Source organism: Physeter macrocephalus, chromosome 20, assembly GCF_002837175.3.
Source record: "Physeter macrocephalus isolate SW-GA chromosome 20, ASM283717v5, whole genome shotgun sequence".
Lineage (NCBI taxonomy): Eukaryota > Metazoa > Chordata > Mammalia > Artiodactyla > Physeteridae > Physeter > Physeter macrocephalus.
In genome coordinates this window covers 10029931-10054733 of record NC_041233.1, presented here as the reverse complement: position 1 = coordinate 10054733, position 24803 = coordinate 10029931, and the positions used below count along the sequence as shown (strand labels likewise).

Genomic DNA, 24803 nt, shown 5'->3' with positions numbered 1-24803 from the left:
GCCGCTCCGCGGCATGTGGGATCCTCCCAGACCGGGGCGCGGACCCGGTTCCCCTGCATCGGCAGGCGGACGCGCAACCACTGCGCCACCAGGGAAGCCCTGGAAATAGAATTGTTAAACCTCCCCTCTGAACAGTGTACTCTGTGCTTGTTCATTGGGTTGAGGGAGGTGGGAGGGAAGATGTTTTGCCACTGTGTACTAGAACATTTCAACTTACCCATTGCTCTGTATGTTATATGCATTTCATTTAACTTTACTGTATATATTATGTATATACTGGACAAATGGGTCCCAATTTTATAACATCTAGTCTCTAGACAGTAAAGAGATTGCCAATGTATGACAAAAGTAGAGTTAGTAAACTAACAAATTTCTACACTTTGTGTTAAAATTCAATGAAAAGCCATCTTCTGAAAAGGACCATTGGAAATGAAATTGTAAATCACATCTAAGTGACACACAAAAAAATTAATGTACGACAAAGGAGCAAGACTATACAATGGAGAAAAGACAGACTCTTCAAAAAATGGTGTGCTGGGAGAACTGGACAGCTACATGCAAAAGAATGAAATTAGAACATTCTTTAACACCACACACAAAAATAAACTCAAAATGGATGAAAGACCTAAATGTAAGACCAGATACTGTAAAACTCTTAGAGGAAAACATAGGAAGAACACTCTTTGACATAAATTGCAGCAATATCTTGTTTGATCCATCTCCTAGAATAACGGAAATAAAAACAAAAATAAACAAATGGGACCTAATGAAACTTAAAAGCTTCTGCACAGAAAAGAAACCATCAACAAGATGAAAAAACAACCCTCAGAATGGGAGAAAATATTTGCAAATGACGTAACCGACAAGGGATTAATCTCCAAAATATTCAAACAGCTCATGCAGCTCTATGTATGCAAAAAAAAAAAAAAATGGGCAGAAGATCTAAATAGACATTTCTCCAAAGAAGAAATAAAGATTGCCAAAAAGCATAAGAAAAGATGCTCAACATCACTAATTATCAGAGAAATGCAAGTCAGAACTACAATGAGGTATATCACCTCACACCAGTCAGAATGGCTATCACCAAAAAGTCTAAAAAACAATAAGTGCTGGAGAGGGTGTGGAGAAAATGAAACCCATCTATACTGTTGGTGGTCATGTAAATTGGTACAACCACTATGGAGAAGAGTATGGAGGTTCCTTAAAAAACTAAAAATAGAACTACCATATGATCCAGCAATCCCACTCCTGGGTATATACCCAGAGAAAACCATAATCCGAATAGATACGTGCATGCCTATGTTCATTGCAGCACTGTTTACGATAGCCAAGACATGGGAGCAACCTAAATTATCTATTGACAGAGAAATAGATAAATAAGATGTGGTACATATATACAATACAGTGTTACTCAACCATAAAAAAGAATGAAATAATGCCATTTCTAGCAACATGGATGGACCTAGAGATTATCATACTAAGTGAAGTAAGACAGACAAATATCATATGATGTCACTCATATGTGGAATCTATTTTTTTAAAAAGGTACAAAGGAACTTATTTATATAACAGTGCAAAATCAACACACAACAATCAGGTTTTTTTTTCTATACCAGCAGTGAACAACCCAAAAAGTAAATTTAAAAAAATTCTATTTACAAGATTATCCAGTAGAGTAAAATACCTAGTAATAAATTTAACCAGGGATATGCAAAACTACAAAAAACTGTGAAAAGAACTTGAAGAAAACCTAAATAAATGGAAGAATATTCCATGCCCATAGATTGGAAGACTCTGTATTGTTAAAATGGCAGTACTGGGACTTCCCTGGCAGTCCAGTGGCTAAGTCTCTGCACTCCCAATGCTGGGGGGCTGGGTTTGACTATGGAGAAGAGTATGGAGGTTCCTTAAAAAACTAAAAATAGAACTACCATATGATCCAGCAATCCCACTCCTGGGTATATACCCAGAGAAAACCATAATCCGAATAGATACGTGCATGCCTATGTTCATTGCAGCACTGTTTACGATAGCCAAGACATGGGAGCAACCTAAATTATCTATTGACAGAGAAATAGATAAATAAGATGTGGTACATATATACAATACAGTGTTACTCAACCATAAAAAAGAATGAAATAATGCCATTTCTAGCAACATGGATGGACCTAGAGATTATCATACTAAGTGAAGTAAGACAGACAAATATCATATGATGTCACTCATATGTGGAATCTATTTTTTTAAAAAGGTACAAAGGAACTTATTTATATAACAGTGCAAAATCAACACACAACAATCAGGTTTTTTTTTCTATACCAGCAGTGAACAACCCAAAAAGTAAATTTAAAAAAATTCTATTTACAAGATTATCCAGTAGAGTAAAATACCTAGTAATAAATTTAACCAGGGATATGCAAAACTACAAAAAACTGTGAAAAGAACTTGAAGAAAACCTAAATAAATGGAAGAATATTCCATGCCCATAGATTGGAAGACTCTGTATTGTTAAAATGGCAGTACTGGGACTTCCCTGGCAGTCCAGTGGCTAAGTCTCTGCACTCCCAATGCTGGGGGGCTGGGTTTGATCCCTGGTCAGGGAACTAGATCCCACATGCATGCTGCAACTAAAGATCCAGCCAAAAAAACAAATATTTTTAAAAAAAAGGCAGTACTACCAAGAGTGATCTGAAGATTCAATGCAATCCCTATTAAAATTCCAACAGCCTTTTCTGCACAAATGGAAAACCTGATACTAAAAATTATGGAACTGCAAGCAGTCCTAAAGAGCGCAAACAATCTTAAACAAACAAAAAGAACAAATTGGGAAGAGTCACACTTTCCTGATTTCAAAACTTAGTACAAAGCTACAGGTACTGGTGTAAGTATAAACATGAAGACCAGGGACTTCCCTGGTGGCGCAGTGGATAAGACTCCATGCTCCCAATGCAGGGGGCCCAGGTTTGATCCCTGGTCAGGGAAGTAGATCCCACATGCATGCCGCAACTAAGAGTTCGCATGCCACAACTAACGAGCCCTGGAGCCGCAACTAAGGAGCCCACAAGCCACAACTAAGGAGGCTGCCTGCTGCAACTACGACCCCATGCAACCAAATAAATAATATTAAAAAAAAAAACCATGAAGACCACCAGAACAGTATAGAGAATCCAGAAATAAACACATACCTCTGGACCACTGATTTTCAACAAGGGGGCCAAGACCATTCAATGGGTAAAGAATAGTCTGGACCTGGGTCAACAGTATATCTCAAGGAAAGAATGATGTTAGACAACTGTCAACACCATATTCAAAAATTAAGTCAACATGGATCTAAATATAAGAGGTAAAGCCATAAAACTCTTAGAATAAAATATAAAATTTGGTAATGTATTTTGAGATATGACACTAGCGCATAAACAATAAAAGTAAAAACAGATAAATTGGACTTCATCAAAATTAAAATGAAAGTATCTTATCAAGAAAGAAAAAAGACAATCTCCAGAATGAATGAAAATATTTTCAAATCATGTATCTAATATGTGATTATCCAGAATATACAAAGAACTCTTACAACTCAACAAAAAGGAAAAACAGCCCAAATAAAATACATGTAAAGGACTTGAATGGATATTTCTCCGAAGATTTTTTTTAATGTCCAAATCATGAAAAAATGCTCAACATCATTAGTCATTTAGGAAATGCAAATCAAAACCACAATGAGGTACCACTTTACCCACACTAGGATGACTATAATCAAAAAGCAGAAAACACCTTTTGGCCAGAATTAGAGAATCTGGAACCATCATACATTTCTGGTAGAAATGAAAAATGGTTCAAGATGCTGTGGAAAACAGTTAGGCTGTTCCTCAAAAAGTTAAACATAAAATTTCCATATGAGCCAGAAATTCCATATTTATACACACACACACACAGAGGAAAGTATACAAAAAAGCAGGGAAGTATGGTCCATGAGAAAGAAAAATATAAATCAATAGAATCTGTCCCTGCAAAAGACTTAATGGCAGATATATTAGACAAAGACTTTAAAACCACTGTCTTACCAATACTCAAAGAACTTGAAGAAGATGTGGAGAAAGTCAAGAACATGATGTGTGAGCAAAATGGAAATGTCAGTGATACAGAAAACCTAAAAAGAAACCAGAAAGAAATTATGCAGCTGAAAAGTACAATAACTGAGATGAAAAATTCATACAGATATTCAAAGGCAGACTTGAGCTGGTAGAAAAAAGAATCAGTGAACTTGAAGATAGGACAATGGAAATTATCAACACTGAGGAACAGAAAGAACAAAGATTGAAGAAAAGTGAACAGAGCATATAGGACCTGTGAAACACCATCAACTGGAGCAAAATACACATCACGGGAGTCTCAGAAGAAGAAGGAGAGAGAGAGAAAGGGGCACAGAGAATCTTTGAAGAAATTCACAGAATATACAAAAAATATTTGACTAATATTTGAATGAAAAGTTCCCAAATTTAATGAGATACATGAATATAAACATCCAAGAAGTTCGACAAACTCCAAGTAAAATGAAATCAGAGACCCATATCAAGATGCTTTATAATCATACTTTCAAAAGACAGAGTGAATCTTGAAAGCAGCAAGAGAGAAGAGACTCATCACATACAATGGATCCTCAATTAAGATTATCTTCAGACTTCTCATCAGAAACTTTGGCGGTCAGGAGACAGCGGGTCCGTATATTCAAGAGCTAAATGAAAACACCTGTCAACTAAGAATACTATATCCAGCAAAACTGTCCTTCAAAAAGTCAGGAAGAAACCAAGATATTTCCAGATAAACAAAAGCTGAGCGAGTTCATGCCCACTAGATGTGCCCTGCAAGAAATGCTCAACAGAGTCCTGCAAAGTAAAATGAAAAGACGCTAGACAGTAACTTGAAGGTGTACAAATAAAGATCCAATAAAGGCAAATACATAGGCAATTATAGAACTAGTATTACTATAGCAATCATTTTTAACTGTACTTGATCTTTTCTATGTGATTTAAGAGAGTTATACGTTTTTTAAAATTTAGAATAAAAGTTAGTATTAATGTAACTTTGGTTTGTAATTCCAAATCTCTTTTTTTCCTACATAATTTGGAGACTAAGACATTTAAAAGAATTATTCGTTTTTGTTTTGGAGCACACATTATATAAAGATGTAATTTTGTGGTGGGAGGGAGGGAGATGCAAGAGGGAAGAGATATGGGGATATATGTATATGTATAGCTGGGGATATATGTATATGAATAGCTGATTCACTTTGTTATAAAACAGAAACTAACACACCATTGTAAAGCAATTATACTGAAAGAAAGAAAAGAAAGAAAAGGAAAGAAAGGAAAGAGAAAGAGAGAGAGACAGAAAGAGAGAAAGAGAGAGAAAGAAAGAAAGAAGGAAAGAAAGAAAAAGAGAAAGATGTAATTTTGTGACATCAACAACTGAAAGGGGTGGGGACAGAGATATAAAGGAGCAGTTTTTTGCAGGTTATTGAAGTTAAGCTGCTATAAACGCTGCTATAAATTCAAATAAGTAACCATAACAAAATGAAAACAGGTTAAATTCTCAATATAAAGGGCAGAGTACTTCATATTAGAATTAAAATGTCAGGATACATGTTCTTTACCAAAAAACATACTCATAAAGAATATGGAAAACCTTACTAAAGTGAAGTACCCCCATGATGAAAAACCCTCAAGCACATCAAAGAAAGGAACAACTGACTGGTGAGTGAGAACTTATCATTTTACAAGTCAAGTGGTTTTCAGTTACAGTCACCCTCCATATGTAAGGATGCTGAACCCGCAGATACAGAGGGCCAACTAAGGGACTTGGGCCATCAGTCAATTTTGGTATCCTCGGAGGGAATCCTGGAACCAATCCCCTGTAGATACCAAGGGATGACTATACTTGATTTCAGTTAAGTTGAGAGAAAACCTAATCAGGGTTACCAGCTGATCGATCATTAAAAGTATATTTTTCTTTGTTAGATCTTTAGTGGCATATGATTTGTAAGGATTCAAAAAATTTAGAGGCATTACTATAATAAAACTCCATTCATTCATAACTACTTATTTATGCAAACAAATTTTCTCAATGCTTACATCCATGGAATTGAACTTGGAATAGAATTAATGCCGACTATTTCTCATTCTAGTAATTCTCATCCACTGATAAACTAGTTTGTAAAAAAATCTATCCAACTCCATCTCTGTAAGATGCTTTTCCAGTAAAATTTTACTTTTGTATTTAATACTTATTCATTAATATTTGAAATATATTCACTTTGATTAGTTGAAATAATAAGACAGAGTTTTATCATGACAGGAAACTTTTTCAAACAACACTTAAATATCAACTTATTCATATTTTTTACTACAGGGAAGTGTGATAAGGTGATCAATAAAACAGCTGCAAGATGAATGGATAAAGAAGATGTGGCACATATATACAATGGAATATTACTCAGCCATAAAAAGAAATGAAATTGAGTTATTTGTAGTGAGGTGGATGGACCTGGAGTCTGTCATACAGAGTGAAGTCAGACAGAAGGAGAAAAACAAATACCATATGCTAATGGGATGGGGAGGGTGGGAGGGAGGAAGATGCAAGAGGGAAGAGATATGGGAACATATGTATCTGTATAACTGATTCACTTTGTTGTAAAGCAGAAACTAACAGCTATACTCCAATAAAGATGTTAAAAAAAAACAGCTGCAATTTCTTAAAAAATAACATGAAGCAGAAATTTGTGTGCAGCTCAGTTACAAGGCTTTTCAAGTATTCTATCAGTGCGGCCATCTCCCACTTGTGCCCCACTGAGAGTGGCTCTTTTGCAGGGGCCAATATTTCATTTTTTTTTTTTAATATTTCATTTTTGTTAGAACCTACAGTACAGAGCAAAGGATACTTAGTAGATTCTCATAAGTAGTTACTGAATGAATACCTGAGTTAAATTAAATAAACATTAATTACAAAGAGATTTATTTTTGTGATAAAGTTGTGATAAAATCAGTTGAAGGGTTCATTGACTTCTTTAAGTATCAGTACAAGATATTTCTGAGAAAACTGGAGAATTTAAGGATGAAAAATAATTCTAACTTCCATGTGAAAAATGATCCATCTTATCCTGAGCCCTTGAGGATTCTCTGGATTCAATAACTACTTCTTGGTGATTTGTTTTTATTATTCTTTGCTTTGTAACTTTGTAAAACCCTAATATTATACTCAAATCTCCTAGTTACTTTGAGAATGTCTCCAAGTACATCTATATTATAGGTCTTTGTAAATAAGTGAGACCAGATTTAACTTAGTGGGCAAACTATTCACTTGACAGAGGAAGGAGATCAACATAGCACAGTATGATGTGGAACTCACCTCTCCCCACAAACACATCAAACATACACCTAGATGTGGAACAATTCTCACTTAAAACTAACTGGAGACTGGCAGAAAGAATCCTGTACAACCAAGGCTGTAAGAAAGATCCACACAGAATCAGGTAGGAAGTTAAGAGAAGTGATCCAGCTGGAACCTGTGTCCCTGAGAGAAGACATGGAAGAAAAGGGAGATTAGACAGATGGAAATCCTCTCTGGGGAGCAAGTGGTCGAGCAACATATTTAGGGACCCAACATAGGAAAGATGAGCCCCGCGGCTGGTTGGAGTGCCAGTAAGAGTAACAGGAGGGCTACGGGAAACCTGGACTTTGCCAGTGAGGAGCATGCACATGCTTGCTTGCTCCTGAAGCAAGGCAGATTGAAAATTGCATTCATGGTTGACCAATTTCCTGCGACTAACCCAGCAGACACCCAAGCCTGAGCCCAGCAAATGCTCAAGCACCACTTGCTTCACAGTGCACCTCCTCACTGGGTGAAGTCCCAGATGTGTGTAACAGAGGTGGCTCAAACCCAATATGGCATCTGAACAGAGCAGGGACAGCCATTACTGGTGCTTACACAGTTAGCACATCAGAAGCAGCCATGATCTCCATCTGCAGTCAGAACACCACAGCCCATGCCCAGACCCACACTGAGAGCCCACACAGGCCCTACTTGTTCTACAGCACAACTCCACACCAGGTCAAGGGAAGCAGAGGCCAAGGGAGGAGCCCAGCTGTGAGGGAAAAAGGAGGCTCAGACCCGAAGCAGCGTTGGAGAAAGGTGGAGGCAGACATTGCTGGCACTCACACAGGCAGTGCATCAGCAGTCCAGATCTCTGCCCTGGCAGGACTGCCATGGCCTGTGCGCGGGGCTCAAGCCAAGTACTCTACCTTGCTCCAGAGCTGCTTCCCTCTGGAGTAAGGGTGCCAGTGCTGGGAGTGGGAGGAGCACATACTTAAAGGGAATGGAGCCAGCTTGGACCCAGCCCTCAGAGCTTCTAGACCAGCAACACAGAACCTACCCCCATCCCCAACAGGGCAGAGACAGCCACTGAGCAGAGGGGAAGCCTGAGCTCAAACCTGTATCCAGCCCTAGTCCCTACATCTCCAGCAACACCTACTACCAAGGTGATAATTGCCAGCACAACCTGAGGAAAGACATGACTTGTGTTCAAGTCAAATCCAGCTATACCACCAAAGCCACTGGGCACACGCAGACAGTATGGGAATGCTCCCACGTAAGGACACCTCTTCAGGATTGCAGTAGATAACTGCTTCACCTATTTCATAGAGACAGAGTAAGTTATGCAAAACGAGAAGACAGAAGAATTTGTCTCAATTGAAAGAGCAAGAGAAAATCCCTGAAAAAGCAACTACTGAAATAGAAAGAAGCAATTTACTAGAAAAGACCGTGAAGCATTAACAATAACAATAAAGCAAGTAATAAAATGGCAATAAGTATGTACCTATCAATAATTACTTGAAACATCAATGTACTAAATGCTGCAATCAAAATACATGGTGTGGCTGACTGATTAAAAAACAAAACCAATCTATATGCTGCTTAGAAGAGACTCACTTCAGAGCTAAAGACATATACAGACTGAAAGTGAGGTGATGGAAAAACATATTTCATGCAAACAACAAGAAAGCAGGGGTAACAATACTCTTATCACACAAAATACATTTTATTTTTTTATTTTTATTTTTTTGCGGTACGCGGGCCTCTCACTGTTGTGGCCTCTACCGTTGCGGAGCACAGGCTCCGGACGCGCAGGCTCAGCGGCCATGGCTCACGGGCCCAGCCGCTCCGTGGCATGTGGGATCTTCCCGGACCGGGGCACGAACCCGTGTCCCCTGCATCGGCAGGCGGATTCTCAACCACTGCGCCACCAGGGAAGCCCACAAAATACATTTTAGAACAAAGTCTTTAACAAAAGACAAAGAAGGTTACATAACGAGGGATCAATACAAAAAGAGAATACGATGCTCGTTAACATATATGTACCCAATACAGGAGCACCTAAATACATAAAACAAATATTAAATATAAAGGGAGAAATCGACAGTAACACAATAATAGTGGGGAACTTTAACACCTCACTTGAATCAATGGACAGTCCATACAGACAGAAAATGAGCAAGGAAACACTGGCCTTAAATGACACATTAGACCAAATAGACTTAACTGATATTTATATAGCATTCCATCCAAAAGTAGCAGAATACACATTCGTTTCAAGCGCACATGGAACATTCTCCAGGACAGATCACATGCTAGGACACCAAAAAAAAATAAGCCTCAGTAAATTTAAGAAAACTGAAATCATATCAAGCATCTTTTCTGACCACAATGCCATGAAATTAGAAATCAACTACAAGAAAACACTGCAAAAAACACAAACATGTGGAGGCTAGACAATATGGTACTAGACAACCAATGGATCACTGAAGAAATCAAAGGGAAATTTAAAAATACCTGTAGACAAATGAAAACTAAAACACAATGATCCAAAATATACAGGGTGTAGAAAGCGCAGTTCTAAAAAGGAAGTTTATAGTGATGCAAGCTTACCTCAGGAAACAAGAAAAAACTCAAGTGAACACCCTAACCTTACACGTAAAAGAACTAGAAAAAGAACAAAACCCAAAGGTAGAAGGAATGAAATCATAAAAATCAGAGCAATAAAAAATGAAATAGAGAATAAAAAATAATAAAAAAGTTCAATGAAACTCAGAGCTGGTTTTTCAAAAAGATAAAATTGATAAACTTTTAACCAGGCTCATCAAGGAAAAAAGAAAGGGCCCAAATCAATATCACAAATGAAAAAGGAGAAGTTACAACCAACACCACAGAAATACAAAGGATCATAAGAGACTACTATGAACAACTATATGCCAATAAAATGAACAACCTGAAAGAAACGGACAAATTACAATAAATGAAAATCTCCCAAGACTGAACCAGGATGAGATAGAAAGTATGAACAGACCACTTACCAGCAACTGAACTGAATCTGCAATTAAAAACAAAGCAAAACAAACAAACAAACCTCCCAACAAACAACAGTCCAGGACCAGATGGCTTCACAGGTGAATTTTACCAAACATTTAGAAAAGAGTTAACACCTATCTTTCTCAACCTGTTCCCAAAAATTGCAGAGGAAGGAATGCTTCCAAACTCATTCTACAAGGCCAGCATTACCTGGACACCGAAATCAAAGACACCACAAAAAAGAAATTACAGGATAATATCACTGATGAACACTGATGCAAAAATCCTCCATAGGGGCTTCCCTGGTGGCGCAGTGGTTGTGCGTCCGCCTGCCGATGCAGGGGAACCGGGTTCGCGCGCCGGTCTGGGAGGATCCCACATGCCGCGGAGCGGCTGGGCCCGTGAGCCATGGCTGCTGAGCCTGCCCGTCCGGAGCCTGTGCTCCGCAACGGGAGAGGCCACAACAGAGGGAGGCCCGCATACCACAAAAAAAAAAAAAAAAAAATCCTCCATAAAATATTGGCAAACCGAATTCAACGTTATATTAAAAGGATCACGCACCATAATCAAGTAGAATTTATCTCAGGGACGCAAGGATTTTTCAATATCTGCAAATCAACCAATGTGATAGACCACATTAATAACTTAAAGAATAAAATCCATATGATTATCTCAATAGATGCAGAAAAAGCTTTTGACAAAATTCAATATCCATTTATGATAAAACTCCTCAGAAAATAAATATAGAGAGAACATACCTCAACATAATAAAAGCCATATATGACAAACCTACAGCTAACATCATACTCAACGATGAAAAGCTGAAAGCATTTCCTCTAACATAAGGAACAAGACAAGGATGTCCCTCTTGCAACTTTTATTCAACATAGTTTTGGAAGTTCTAGCCATTGCAATCAGAGAAGGAAAAGAAATAAAAGGAGTCTAAATTAGAAAAGAAGAAGTAAAACTGTCACTGTTTGTAGATCACATGATATTATACATAGAAAATCCTAATAGATGCTACCAGAAAACTACCAGAGCTCATCAACAAATCTGGCAAAGTTGTAGGATACAAAACTAATACACAGAAATCTGCATTTCTATACACTAACAATGAGAGATCAGAAAGAGAAATTAAAAAAACGATCCCATTTACCATCGCCTTAAGAAGAATAAAATACCTTGGAATAAACCTACCTAAGGAGGCAAAAGACTGTACTCTGAAAACTATGATAGTGATGAAAGAAACTGAAGATGATACAAACAGATGGAAGGTTATACCATGTTCTTGTATTGGAAGAATCAATAGCGTAAAAATGATAATAATCACCCAAGGCGATCTACAGAGTCAATGCAATCCCTATCAAATTTACCAATGGCATTTTTCACAGAACTAGAACAAAAAGCCTTAAAATTTGTATGGAAACACAAAAGAACCCGAATAGCCAAAGCAATCCTGAGAAAGAAAAACGGAGGTGGAAGAATCGGGCTCCCTGACTTCAAACTATACTACAAAGCTACAGTCATCAAAACAGCATTGTGCTGGCACAAAAAGAGAAATATAGATCAATGGAACAGGATAGAAAGCCCAGAAATAAACCCATCCATCTATGGTCAATTAATGTAAAACAAAGGAAGCAAGAATATACAATGGAAAAGAGACTGTCAGTCAATAAGTGGTGCTGGGAAAACTGGACAGCTACATGTAAAATAATGAAACTAGAACATTTTCTTACACCATACACAAAAATAAACTCAAAATGAATTAAAGACCTAAATCTAAGGCTGGATACCAAAAAACTCTTAGAGGAAAACATAGAACACTCTCTGACATAAATCACAGCAATATCTTTTTCAATCCGTCTCCTAGAGTAATGGAAATAAAAACTAAACTAAACAAATGGGAGCTAATTAAACTCAAAAGCTTTTGCACAATCTTTGTGCTTTTCTAGATCTCCAGATTCTCTTCGATGAACCCATTAGAAATAAACAAATATTTTAAAATGTTTAAAACTTTATAATAAAACTGACAGTGATGCAAAAAAAAAAAGCTTTCACACAAAGGAAACCATAAACAAAACGAAAAGACAACCCACAGAATGAGAGAAAGTATTTGCAAATGATGCAACCAACAATGGATTAATCCCCCAAATTTACAAACAACTCATGCAGCTCAATATCAAGAAAACAAACAACCCAATCAAAAAGCAGGTACAAGATCTAAATAGACATTTCTCCAAAGAAGACAGACATATGGCCAAGAGGCACATGAAAAGCTGCTCAACATCACTAATTATTAGAGAAATGCAAATCAAACTCCACTGAGATAACACCTCACACCAGACAGTATGGCCATCATCAAAAAGTCGACAAATAATAAATGCTGGAGACGGTGTGGAGAAAACGGAACCCTCCTACACTGTTGGTGGGAATGTAAATTGATATAGCCACTATGGAGAACAGTATAGAGGTTCCTTAAAAAACTAAAAATAGAGCTACCACATGATCCAGCAATCCCACTCCTGGGCATATATCCAGTGAAAATGATGGTTTGAAAGGATCTGTGAACCCCAGTGTTCACTGAAGTGCTGTTTACAATAGCCAAGACATGGAAGCAATGTAAATGTCCATTGACAGAGGAATGGATAAAGAAGATGTGGTACATACATACAGTGGAATATTACTCAGTCATTAGAAAGAATGAAATAATGCCATTAGCAGCAACATGGATGGACCTGGAAATTATCATACTGAGTGAAGTCAGACAGAGAAAGACAAATATCATATGATATCACTTATATGTGGAATCTAAAAAAAATAACAAGTGTTGCTGAAGATACGTAGAAATTGGAACTCTTGTGCACTGTTTGTGGAATATAAAATGGTGCAGCTGCTGTGAAGAACAGTATAGTGGTTCTTCAAAAAATAATATTTAATTACCATGCGATCCAGCAATACCATTTCTTGGTATATATACAAAAGAACTGAAAGCAGAGTCTCAAAGAGGTACCTGTACACCCATGTTCGTAGAAGCATTATGCACAACAGCCAAAAGGCAGAAGCAAACCAAATGTCCATCAACAGATGAATGAATAAACAAAAATGTGATATATACACACATGGAATATTATTCAACCTTAAAAAAGGAAACTCTGACACATACTATGACATGGAAGAACCGTGATGACATTATGCTAAGTAAAATAAACCAGTCACAAAAAGACAAGTCCTGTATGATTTCACTTATATGAAGTATCAAGAGTAGTCAAACTCATAGAAACAGAAAGTAGAACGGAGGATGCCAATGGCTAGGGGGCAGAGGGGAACAGGAAGTTTTTGTTTAATGGGTATAGAGTTTCAGTTTTGCAAGACGAAAATGTTTTCAAGGTTGGTTATACAACAGTGTGAATAAACTTAACACTACTGAACTGTACACTTAAGAACATTAAGATGGTAAAAAACAAACAAGGATGCCTGCTTTGGTCACTTATATTCAACTCTGTACTGGAAATTCTAGCCAGAGCTATTAGGCAAAAAAATAAACAAATATCAATAAAAGGTATTCAAACTGGAAAGGAAAAAGTAAAACTACCTCTATTTGCAGATGACATGATAGCAAATACAGAAAATCCTAAAGAATCTACCAAGCAACTATTAAAACTAGAACAAATTCAGCCAAGCAGGGTATAATATTAACACTCAAATATCAGTTGTATTTCGACACACTATCAGTAAGCAATCAAAAAAGAAATTAAGAAAACAATTCCATTTGCAACAGCATCTAAAAGAACAAAATAGAAGCCTACCCGGCTCTTTGGTGGGGCCAATGGCGGACTCTGGAAGGGCTCACGCCAAGAAATACTTGCCAGAAATTCTGCTGCCAGTGTCCTTGTCCTCACAGTGAGCCACAGCCACCCCCTGCCTCTGCAGGAGACCCTCCAACACTAGCAGGTCACCTAGCAGGACAGACCCCGGACTTCAGTAGATGTCTGCAGTGACCCAAGCACGGGTAGGACATTCCGCAGGACTTCTTGGATCCCAGCACGAGGCCATGTAGGGGTCAGAGGATCCATCCAGGCTCTGGTACTGTCATAACACAGGTCCTGTCCAGCTGGGTTCACCCATCTGTGCCCATGATACGCCACAGCATTGTCTCAGCTTTCCCAGGCTGTGTGGATGAAAGGCTCTTGGTGCTCCAGCCAGGCATCAGGGCTGTGCCTCTGAGGTGGGAGAGACAATTTCAGGACACTGGTCCACAAGAGACCTCCCAGCTCCACGTAATATCAAATGGCGAAAATCTCCCAGTGATCCCCATCTCAACGCCAAGACCCAGCTTCACTCAACGACCAGCAAGCTACAGTGCTGCACACCATATGCCAAACAACTAGCAAGACAGGAACACAACCCCATCCATTAGCACAAAGGCTGCCTAAAATCATAATAAGCCCACAGACACCCCAAAACACAACACCAGATGTGGACCTGTCCACCAGAAAGACAAGATCCAGCCTCATCCACCAGAAACAGACACTAGTCCCATCAACCAGGAAGCCTACACAACCCACTGAACCAACCTTAGCCACTGGGGAAAAAAAATGTCATGAAGAGCCTAGGGGTAGGACAGGAATAAAACACAGACCTACTAGAGCATGGACTTGAGGATATGGGGAGGGGGAAGGGTAAGCTGTGACGAAGTGAGAGAGTGGCATGGACATATATACACTACCAAACGTAGGGTGGATAGCTAGTTGGAAGCAGCTGCATGGCATAGGGCAATAAGCTAGGTGGTTTGTGACCACCTAGAGGGGTGGGATAGGGAGGGTGGGAGGGAGGAAGATGCAAGAGGGAAGAGATATGGGAACATATGTATCTGTATAACTGATTCACTTTGTTGTAAAGCAGAAACTAACAGCTATACTCCAATAAAGATGTTAAAAAAAAACAGCTGCAATTTCTTAAAAAATAACATGAAGCAGAAATTTGTGTGCAGCTCAGTTACAAGGCTTTTCAAGTATTCTATCAGTGCGGCCATCTCCCACTTGTGCCCCACTGAGAGTGGCTCTTTTGCAGGGGCCAATATTTCATTTTTTTTTTTTAATATTTCATTTTTGTTAGAACCTACAGTACAGAGCAAAGGATACTTAGTAGATTCTCATAAGTAGTTACTGAATGAATACCTGAGTTAAATTAAATAAACATTAATTACAAAGAGATTTATTTTTGTGATAAAGTTGTGATAAAATCAGTTGAAGGGTTCATTGACTTCTTTAAGTATCAGTACAAGATATTTCTGAGAAAACTGGAGAATTTAAGGATGAAAAATAATTCTAACTTCCATGTGAAAAATGATCCATCTTATCCTGAGCCCTTGAGGATTCTCTGGATTCAATAACTACTTCTTGGTGATTTGTTTTTATTATTCTTTGCTTTGTAACTTTGTAAAACCCTAATATTATACTCAAATCTCCTAGTTACTTTGAGAATGTCTCCAAGTACATCTATATTATAGGTCTTTGTAAATAAGTGAGACCAGATTTAACTTAGTGGGCAAACTATTCACTTGACAGAGGAAGGAGATCAACATAGCACAGTATGATGTGGAACTCACCTCTCCCCACAAACACATCAAACATACACCTAGATGTGGAACAATTCTCACTTAAAACTAACTGGAGACTGGCAGAAAGAATCCTGTACAACCAAGGCTGTAAGAAAGATCCACACAGAATCAGGTAGGAAGTTAAGAGAAGTGATCCAGCTGGAACCTGTGTCCCTGAGAGAAGACATGGAAGAAAAGGGAGATTAGACAGATGGAAATCCTCTCTGGGGAGCAAGTGGTCGAGCAACATATTTAGGGACCCAACATAGGAAAGATGAGCCCCGCGGCTGGTTGGAGTGCCAGTAAGAGTAACAGGAGGGCTACGGGAAACCTGGACTTTGCCAGTGAGGAGCATGCACATGCTTGCTTGCTCCTGAAGCAAGGCAGATTGAAAATTGCATTCATGGTTGACCAATTTCCTGCGACTAACCCAGCAGACACCCAAGCCTGAGCCCAGCAAATGCTCAAGCACCACTTGCTTCACAGTGCACCTCCTCACTGGGTGAAGTCCCAGATGTGTGTAACAGAGGTGGCTCAAACCCAATATGGCATCTGAACAGAGCAGGGACAGCCATTACTGGTGCTTACACAGTTAGCACATCAGAAGCAGCCATGATCTCCATCTGCAGTCAGAACACCACAGCCCATGCCCAGACCCACACTGAGAGCCCACACAGGCCCTACTTGTTCTACAGCACAACTCCACACCAGGTCAAGGGAAGCAGAGGCCAAGGGAGGAGCCCAGCTGTGAGGGAAAAAGGAGGCTCAGACCCGAAGCAGCGTTGGAGAAAGGTGGAGGCAGACATTGCTGGCACTCACACAGGCAGTGCATCAGCAGTCCAGATCTCTGCCCTGGCAGGACTGCCATGGCCTGTGCGCGGGGCTCAAGCCAAGTACTCTACCTTGCTCCAGAGCTGCTTCCCTCTGGAGTAAGGGTGCCAGTGCTGGGAGTGGGAGGAGCACATACTTAAAGGGAATGGAGCCAGCTTGGACCCAGCCCTCAGAGCTTCTAGACCAGCAACACAGAACCTACCCCCATCCCCAACAGGGCAGAGACAGCCACTGAGCAGAGGGGAAGCCTGAGCTCAAACCTGTATCCAGCCCTAGTCCCTACATCTCCAGCAACACCTACTACCAAGGTGATAATTGCCAGCACAACCTGAGGAAAGACATGACTTGTGTTCAAGTCAAATCCAGCTATACCACCAAAGCCACTGGGCACACGCAGACAGTATGGGAATGCTCCCACGTAAGGACACCTCTTCAGGATTGCAGTAGATAACTGCTTCACCTATTTCATAGAGACAGAGTAAGTTATGCAAAACGAGAAGACAGAAGAATTTGTCTCAATTGAAAGAGCAAGAGAAAATCCCTGAAAAAGCAACTACTGAAATAGAAAGAAGCAATTTACTAGAAAAGACCGTGAAGCATTAACAATAACAATAAAGCAAGTAATAAAATGGCAATAAGTATGTACCTATCAATAATTACTTGAAACATCAATGTACTAAATGCTGCAATCAAAATACATGGTGTGGCTGACTGATTAAAAAACAAAACCAATCTATATGCTGCTTAGAAGAGACTCACTTCAGAGCTAAAGACATATACAGACTGAAAGTGAGGTGATGGAAAAACATATTTCATGCAAACAACAAGAAAGCAGGGGTAACAATACTCTTATCACACAAAATACATTTTATTTTTTTATTTTTATTTTTTTGCGGTACGCGGGCCTCTCACTGTTGTGGCCTCTACCGTTGCGGAGCACAGGCTCCGGACGCGCAGGCTCAGCGGCCATGGCTCACGGGCCCAGCCGCTCCGTGGCATGTGGGATCTTCCCGGACCGGGGCACGAACCCGTGTCCCCTGCATCGGCAGGCGGATTCTCAACCACTGCGCCACCAGGGAAGCCCACAAAATACATTTTAGAACAAAGTCTTTAACAAAAGACAAAGAAGGTTACATAACGAGGGATCAATACAAAAAGAGAATACGATGCTCGTTAACATATATGTACCCAATACAGGAGCACCTAAATACATAAAACAAATATTAAATATAAAGGGAGAAATCGACAGTAACACAATAATAGTGGGGAACTTTAACACCTCACTTGAATCAATGGACAGTCCATACAGACAGAAAATGAGCAAGGAAACACTGGCCTTAAATGACACATTAGACCAAATAGACTTAACTGATATTTATATAGCATTCCATCCAAAAGTAGCAGAATACACATTCGTTTCAAGCGCACATGGAACATTCTCCAGGACAGATCACATGCTAGGACACCAAAAAAAAATAAGCCTCAGTAAATTTAAGAAAACTGAAATCATATCAAGCATCTTTTCTGACCACAATGCCATGAAATTAGAAATCAACTACAAGAAAACACTGCAAAAAACACAAACATGTGGAGGCTAGACAATATGGTACTAGACAACCAATGGATCACTGAAGAAATCAAAGGGAAATTTAAAAATACCTGTAGACAAATGAAAACTAAAACACAATGATCCAAAATATACAGGGTGTAGAAAGCGCAGTTCTAAAAAGGAAGTTTATAGTGATGCAAGCTTACCTCAGGAAACAAGAAAAAACTCAAGTGAACACCCTAACCTTACACGTAAAAGAACTAGAAAAAGAACAAAACCCAAAGGTAGAAGGAATGAAATCATAAAAATCAGAGCAATAAAAAATGAAATAGAGAATAAAAAATAATAAAAAAGTTCAATGAAACTCAGAGCTGGTTTTTCAAAAAGATAAAATTGATAAACTTTTAACCAGGCTCATCAAGGAAAAAAGAAAGGGCCCAAATCAATATCACAAATGAAAAAGGAGAAGTTACAACCAACACCACAGAAATACAAAGGATCATAAGAGACTACTATGAACAACTATATGCCAATAAAATGAACAACCTGAAAGAAACGGACAAATTACAATAAATGAAAATCTCCCAAGACTGAACCAGGATGAGATAGAAAGTATGAACAGACCACTTACCAGCAACTGAACTGAATCTGCAATTAAAAACAAAGCAAAACAAACAAACAAACCTCCCAACAAACAACAGTCCAGGACCAGATGGCTTCACAGGTGAATTTTACCAAACATTTAGAAAAGAGTTAACACCTATCTTTCTCAACCTGTTCCCAAAAATTGCAGAGGAAGGAATGCTTCCAAACTCATTCTACAAGGCCAGCATTACCTGGACACCGAAATCAAAGACACCACAAAAAAGAAATTACAGGATAATATCACTGATGAACACTGATGCAAAAATCCTCCATAGGGGCTTCCCTGGTGGCGCAGTGGTTGTGCGTCCGCCTGCCGATGCAGGGGAACCGGGTTCGCGCGCCGGTCTGGGAGGATCCCACATGCCGCGGAGCGGCTGGGCCCGTGAGCCATGGCTGCTGAGCCTGCCCGTCCGGAGCCTGTGCTCCGCAACGGGAGAGGCCACAACAGAGGGAGGCCCGCATACCACAAAAAAAAAAAAAAAAAAATCCTCCATAAAATATTGGCAAACCGAATTCAACGTTATATTAAAAGGATCACGCACCATAATCAAGTAGAATTTATCTCAGGGACGCAAGGATTTTTCAATATCTGCAAATCAACCAATGTGATAGACCACATTAATAACTTAAAGAATAAAATCCATATGATTATCTCAATAGATGCAGAAAAAGCTTTTGACAAAATTCAATATCCATTTATGATAAAACTCCTCAGAAAATAAATATAGAGAGAACATACCTCAACATAATAAAAGCCATATATGACAAACCTACAGCTAACATCATACTCAACGATGAAAAGCTGAAAGCATTTCCTCTAACATAAGGAACAAGACAAGGATGTCCCTCTTGCAACTTTTATTCAACATAGTTTTGGAAGTTCTAGCCATTGCAATCAGAGAAGGAAAAGAAATAAAAGGAGTCTAAATTAGAAAAGAAGAAGTAAAACTGTCACTGTTTGTAGATCACATGATATTATACATAGAAAATCCTAATAGATGCTACCAGAAAACTACCAGAGCTCATCAACAAATCTGGCAAAGTTGTAGGATACAAAACTAATACACAGAAATCTGCATTTCTATACACTAACAATGAGAGATCAGAAAGAGAAATTAAAAAAACGATCCCATTTACCATCGCCTTAAGAAGAATAAAATACCTTGGAATAAACCTACCTAAGGAGGCAAAAGACTGTACTCTGAAAACTATGATAGTGATGAAAGAAACTGAAGATGATACAAACAGATGGAAGGTTATACCATGTTCTTGTATTGGAAGAATCAATAGCGTAAAAATGATAATAATCACCCAAGGCGATCTACAGAGTCAATGCAATCCCTATCAAATTTACCAATGGCATTTTTCACAGAACTAGAACAAAAAGCCTTAAAATTTGTATGGAAACACAAAAGAACCCGAATAGCCAAAGCAATCCTGAGAAAGAAAAACGGAGGTGGAAGAATCGGGCTCCCTGACTTCAAACTATACTACAAAGCTACAGTCATCAAAACAGCATTGTGCTGGCACAAAAAGAGAAATATAGATCAATGGAACAGGATAGAAAGCCCAGAAATAAACCCATCCATCTATGGTCAATTAATGTAAAACAAAGGAAGCAAGAATATACAATGGAAAAGAGACTGTCAGTCAATAAGTGGTGCTGGGAAAACTGGACAGCTACATGTAAAATAATGAAACTAGAACATTTTCTTACACCATACACAAAAATAAACTCAAAATGAATTAAAGACCTAAATCTAAGGCTGGATACCAAAAAACTCTTAGAGGAAAACATAGAACACTCTCTGACATAAATCACAGCAATATCTTTTTCAATCCGTCTCCTAGAGTAATGGAAATAAAAACTAAACTAAACAAATGGGAGCTAATTAAACTCAAAAGCTTTTGCACAATCTTTGTGCTTTTCTAGATCTCCAGATTCTCTTCGATGAACCCATTAGAAATAAACAAATATTTTAAAATGTTTAAAACTTTATAATAAAACTGACAGTGATGCAAAAAAAAAAAGCTTTCACACAAAGGAAACCATAAACAAAACGAAAAGACAACCCACAGAATGAGAGAAAGTATTTGCAAATGATGCAACCAACAATGGATTAATCCCCCAAATTTACAAACAACTCATGCAGCTCAATATCAAGAAAACAAACAACCCAATCAAAAAGCAGGTACAAGATCTAAATAGACATTTCTCCAAAGAAGACAGACATATGGCCAAGAGGCACATGAAAAGCTGCTCAACATCACTAATTATTAGAGAAATGCAAATCAAACTCCACTGAGATAACACCTCACACCAGACAGTATGGCCATCATCAAAAAGTCGACAAATAATAAATGCTGGAGACGGTGTGGAGAAAACGGAACCCTCCTACACTGTTGGTGGGAATGTAAATTGATATAGCCACTATGGAGAACAGTATAGAGGTTCCTTAAAAAACTAAAAATAGAGCTACCACATGATCCAGCAATCCCACTCCTGGGCATATATCCAGTGAAAATGATGGTTTGAAAGGATCTGTGAACCCCAGTGTTCACTGAAGTGCTGTTTACAATAGCCAAGACATGGAAGCAATGTAAATGTCCATTGACAGAGGAATGGATAAAGAAGATGTGGTACATACATACAGTGGAATATTACTCAGTCATTAGAAAGAATGAAATAATGCCATTAGCAGCAACATGGATGGACCTGGAAATTATCATACTGAGTGAAGTCAGACAGAGAAAGACAAATATCATATGATATCACTTATATGTGGAATCTAAAAAAAATAACAAGTGTTGCTGAAGATACGTAGAAATTGGAACTCTTGTGCACTGTTTGTGGAATATAAAATGGTGCAGCTGCTGTGAAGAACAGTATAGTGGTTCTTCAAAAAATAATATTTAATTACCATGCGATCCAGCAATACCATTTCTTGGTATATATACAAAAGAACTGAAAGCAGAGTCTCAAAGAGGTACCTGTACACCCATGTTCGTAGAAGCATTATGCACAACAGCCAAAAGGCAGAAGCAAACCAAATGTCCATCAACAGATGAATGAATAAACAAAAATGTGATATATACACACATGGAATATTATTCAACCTTAAAAAAGGAAACTCTGACACATACTATGACATGGAAGAACCGTGATGACATTATGCTAAGTAAAATAAACCAGTCACAAAAAGACAAGTCCTGTATGATTTCACTTATATGAAGTATCAAGAGTAGTCAAACTCATAGAAACAGAAAGTAGAACGGAGGATGCCAATGGCTAGGGGGCAGAGGGGAACAGGAAGTTTTTGTTTAATGGGTATAGAGTTTCAGTTTTGCAAGACGAAAATGTTTTCAAGGTTGGTTATACAACAGTGTGAATAAACTTAACACTACTGAACTGTACACTTAAGAACATTAAGATGGTAAAAAACAAACAAGGATGCCTGCTTTGGTCACTTATATTCAACTCTGTACTGGAAATTCTAGCCAGAGCTATTAGGCAAAAAAATAAACAAATATCAATAAAAGGTATTCAAACTGGAAAGGAAAAAGTAAAACTACCTCTATTTGCAGATGACATGATAGCAAATACAGAAAATCCTAAAGAATCTACCAAGCAACTATTAAAACTAGAACAAATTCAGCCAAGCAGGGTATAATATTAACACTCAAATATCAGTTGTATTTCGACACACTATCAGTAAGCAATCAAAAAAGAAATTAAGAAAACAATTCCATTTGCAACAGCATCTAAAAGAACAAAATAGAAGCCTACCCGGCTCTTTGGTGGGGCCAATGGCGGACTCTGGAAGGGCTCACGCCAAGAAATACTTGCCAGAAATTCTGCTGCCAGTGTCCTTGTCCTCACAGTGAGCCACAGCCACCCCCTGCCTCTGCAGGAGACCCTCCAACACTAGCAGGTCACCTAGCAGGACAGACCCCGGACTTCAGTAGATGTCTGCAGTGACCCAAGCACGGGTAGGACATTCCGCAGGACTTCTTGGATCCCAGCACGAGGCCATGTAGGGGTCAGAGGATCCATCCAGGCTCTGGTACTGTCATAACACAGGTCCTGTCCAGCTGGGTTCACCCATCTGTGCCCATGATACGCCACAGCATTGTCTCAGCTTTCCCAGGCTGTGTGGATGAAAGGCTCTTGGTGCTCCAGCCAGGCATCAGGGCTGTGCCTCTGAGGTGGGAGAGACAATTTCAGGACACTGGTCCACAAGAGACCTCCCAGCTCCACGTAATATCAAATGGCGAAAATCTCCCAGTGATCCCCATCTCAACGCCAAGACCCAGCTTCACTCAACGACCAGCAAGCTACAGTGCTGCACACCATATGCCAAACAACTAGCAAGACAGGAACACAACACCATCCATTAGCAGAGAGGCTGCCTAAAATCATAACAAGGCCACAGACACCCCAAAACATACCACCAGACGTGGACCTGCCCACCAGAAAGACAAGATCCAGCCTCATCCACCAGAACACAGGCACTAGTCCCCTCCACCAGCAAGCCTACACGACCCACTGAACCAACCTTAGCCACTGGGGACAGACACCAAAAACAACGGGAACTACGAACGTGCAGCCTGCGAAAAGGAGACCCCGAACACAGTAAGTTAATCAAAATGAGAAGACAGAAAAACATACAGTAGATGAAGGAGCAAGACAAAAACCCACCAGACCTAACAAATGAAGAGGAAACAGGCAGTCTACCTGAAAAAGAATTCAGAATAATGATAGTAAAGATGATCCAAAATCTTGGAAATAGAATAGAGAAAATACATGAAACGTTTAACAAGGACCTAGAAGAACTAAAGAGCAAACAAACAGTGATGAACAACACAATAAATGAAATTAAAAATTCTCTAGAGGCAATCAATAGCAGAATAACTGAGGCAGAAGAACGGATAAGTGACCTGGAAGATAAAATAGTGGAAATAATGACTGCAGAGCAGAATTAAGAAAAAGAATGAAAAGAATTGAGGACAGTCTCAGAGACCTCTGGGACAACATTAAACACAAAAACATTCGAATTAAAGGGGTCCCAGAAGAAGAAGAGAAAAAGAAAGGGACTGAGAAAATATTTGAAGAGATTATAGTTTTGAAAACTTCCCTAATGTGGGAAAGGAAATAGTTAATCAACTCCAGGAAGCACAGAGAGTCCCATACAGGATAAATCCAAGAAGAAACATGCCAAGACAATATTAATCAAACTATAAGAAATATGCTCCAACCAAAAGACATAGACTGGCTGAATGGATACAAAAACAAGACCCATATATATGCTGTCTACAAGAGACCCACTTCAGACCTAGGGACACATACAGACTGAAAGTGAGTGGATGAAGAAAGATATTCCATGAAAATGGAAATCAAAAGAAAGCTCAAGTATCAATTCTCATATCAGAAAAAACAGACTTTAAAATAAAGACTATTACAAAAGACAAAGAAGGACACTACATAATGTCAAGGGATCTATCCAAGAAGAAGATATAACAACTGTATTTTTATATGTGTATATTTATGCACCCAACAGAGAAGCACTTCAATACATAAGGCAAATACTAACAGCAATAAAAGGGGAAATCGACATTAACACAATCATAGTAGGGGACTTTAACACACCACTTTCACCAATGAACAGATCATCCAAAATGAAAATAAATAAGGAAACACAAGCTTTAAATGATACATTAAACAAGATGGACTTAATTGATATTTATAGGACATTCATCCAAAAACAACAGAATACACATTTT

At 38.8% G+C, this 24803-nt stretch overlaps 1 protein-coding gene across 5 annotated transcripts in view; it reads right to left on the bottom strand.

The window, feature by feature from the left end:
- Nucleotides 1-24803, bottom strand: part of ZNF37A (zinc finger protein 37A) — a 62693-nt gene that overhangs the window by 30215 nt on the left and 7675 nt on the right. For 2 of the 5 annotated variants that reach the window (XM_028481069.2, XM_028481070.2), the window contains exon 3: nt 4062-4147. The exons of the other annotated variants lie outside the window; for them this stretch is intronic. The gene's annotated coding sequence lies outside the window, so the exon portion shown is untranslated. The remainder of the gene's footprint in view (nt 1-4061; nt 4148-24803) is intronic. 5 annotated transcript variants of the gene reach the window in all.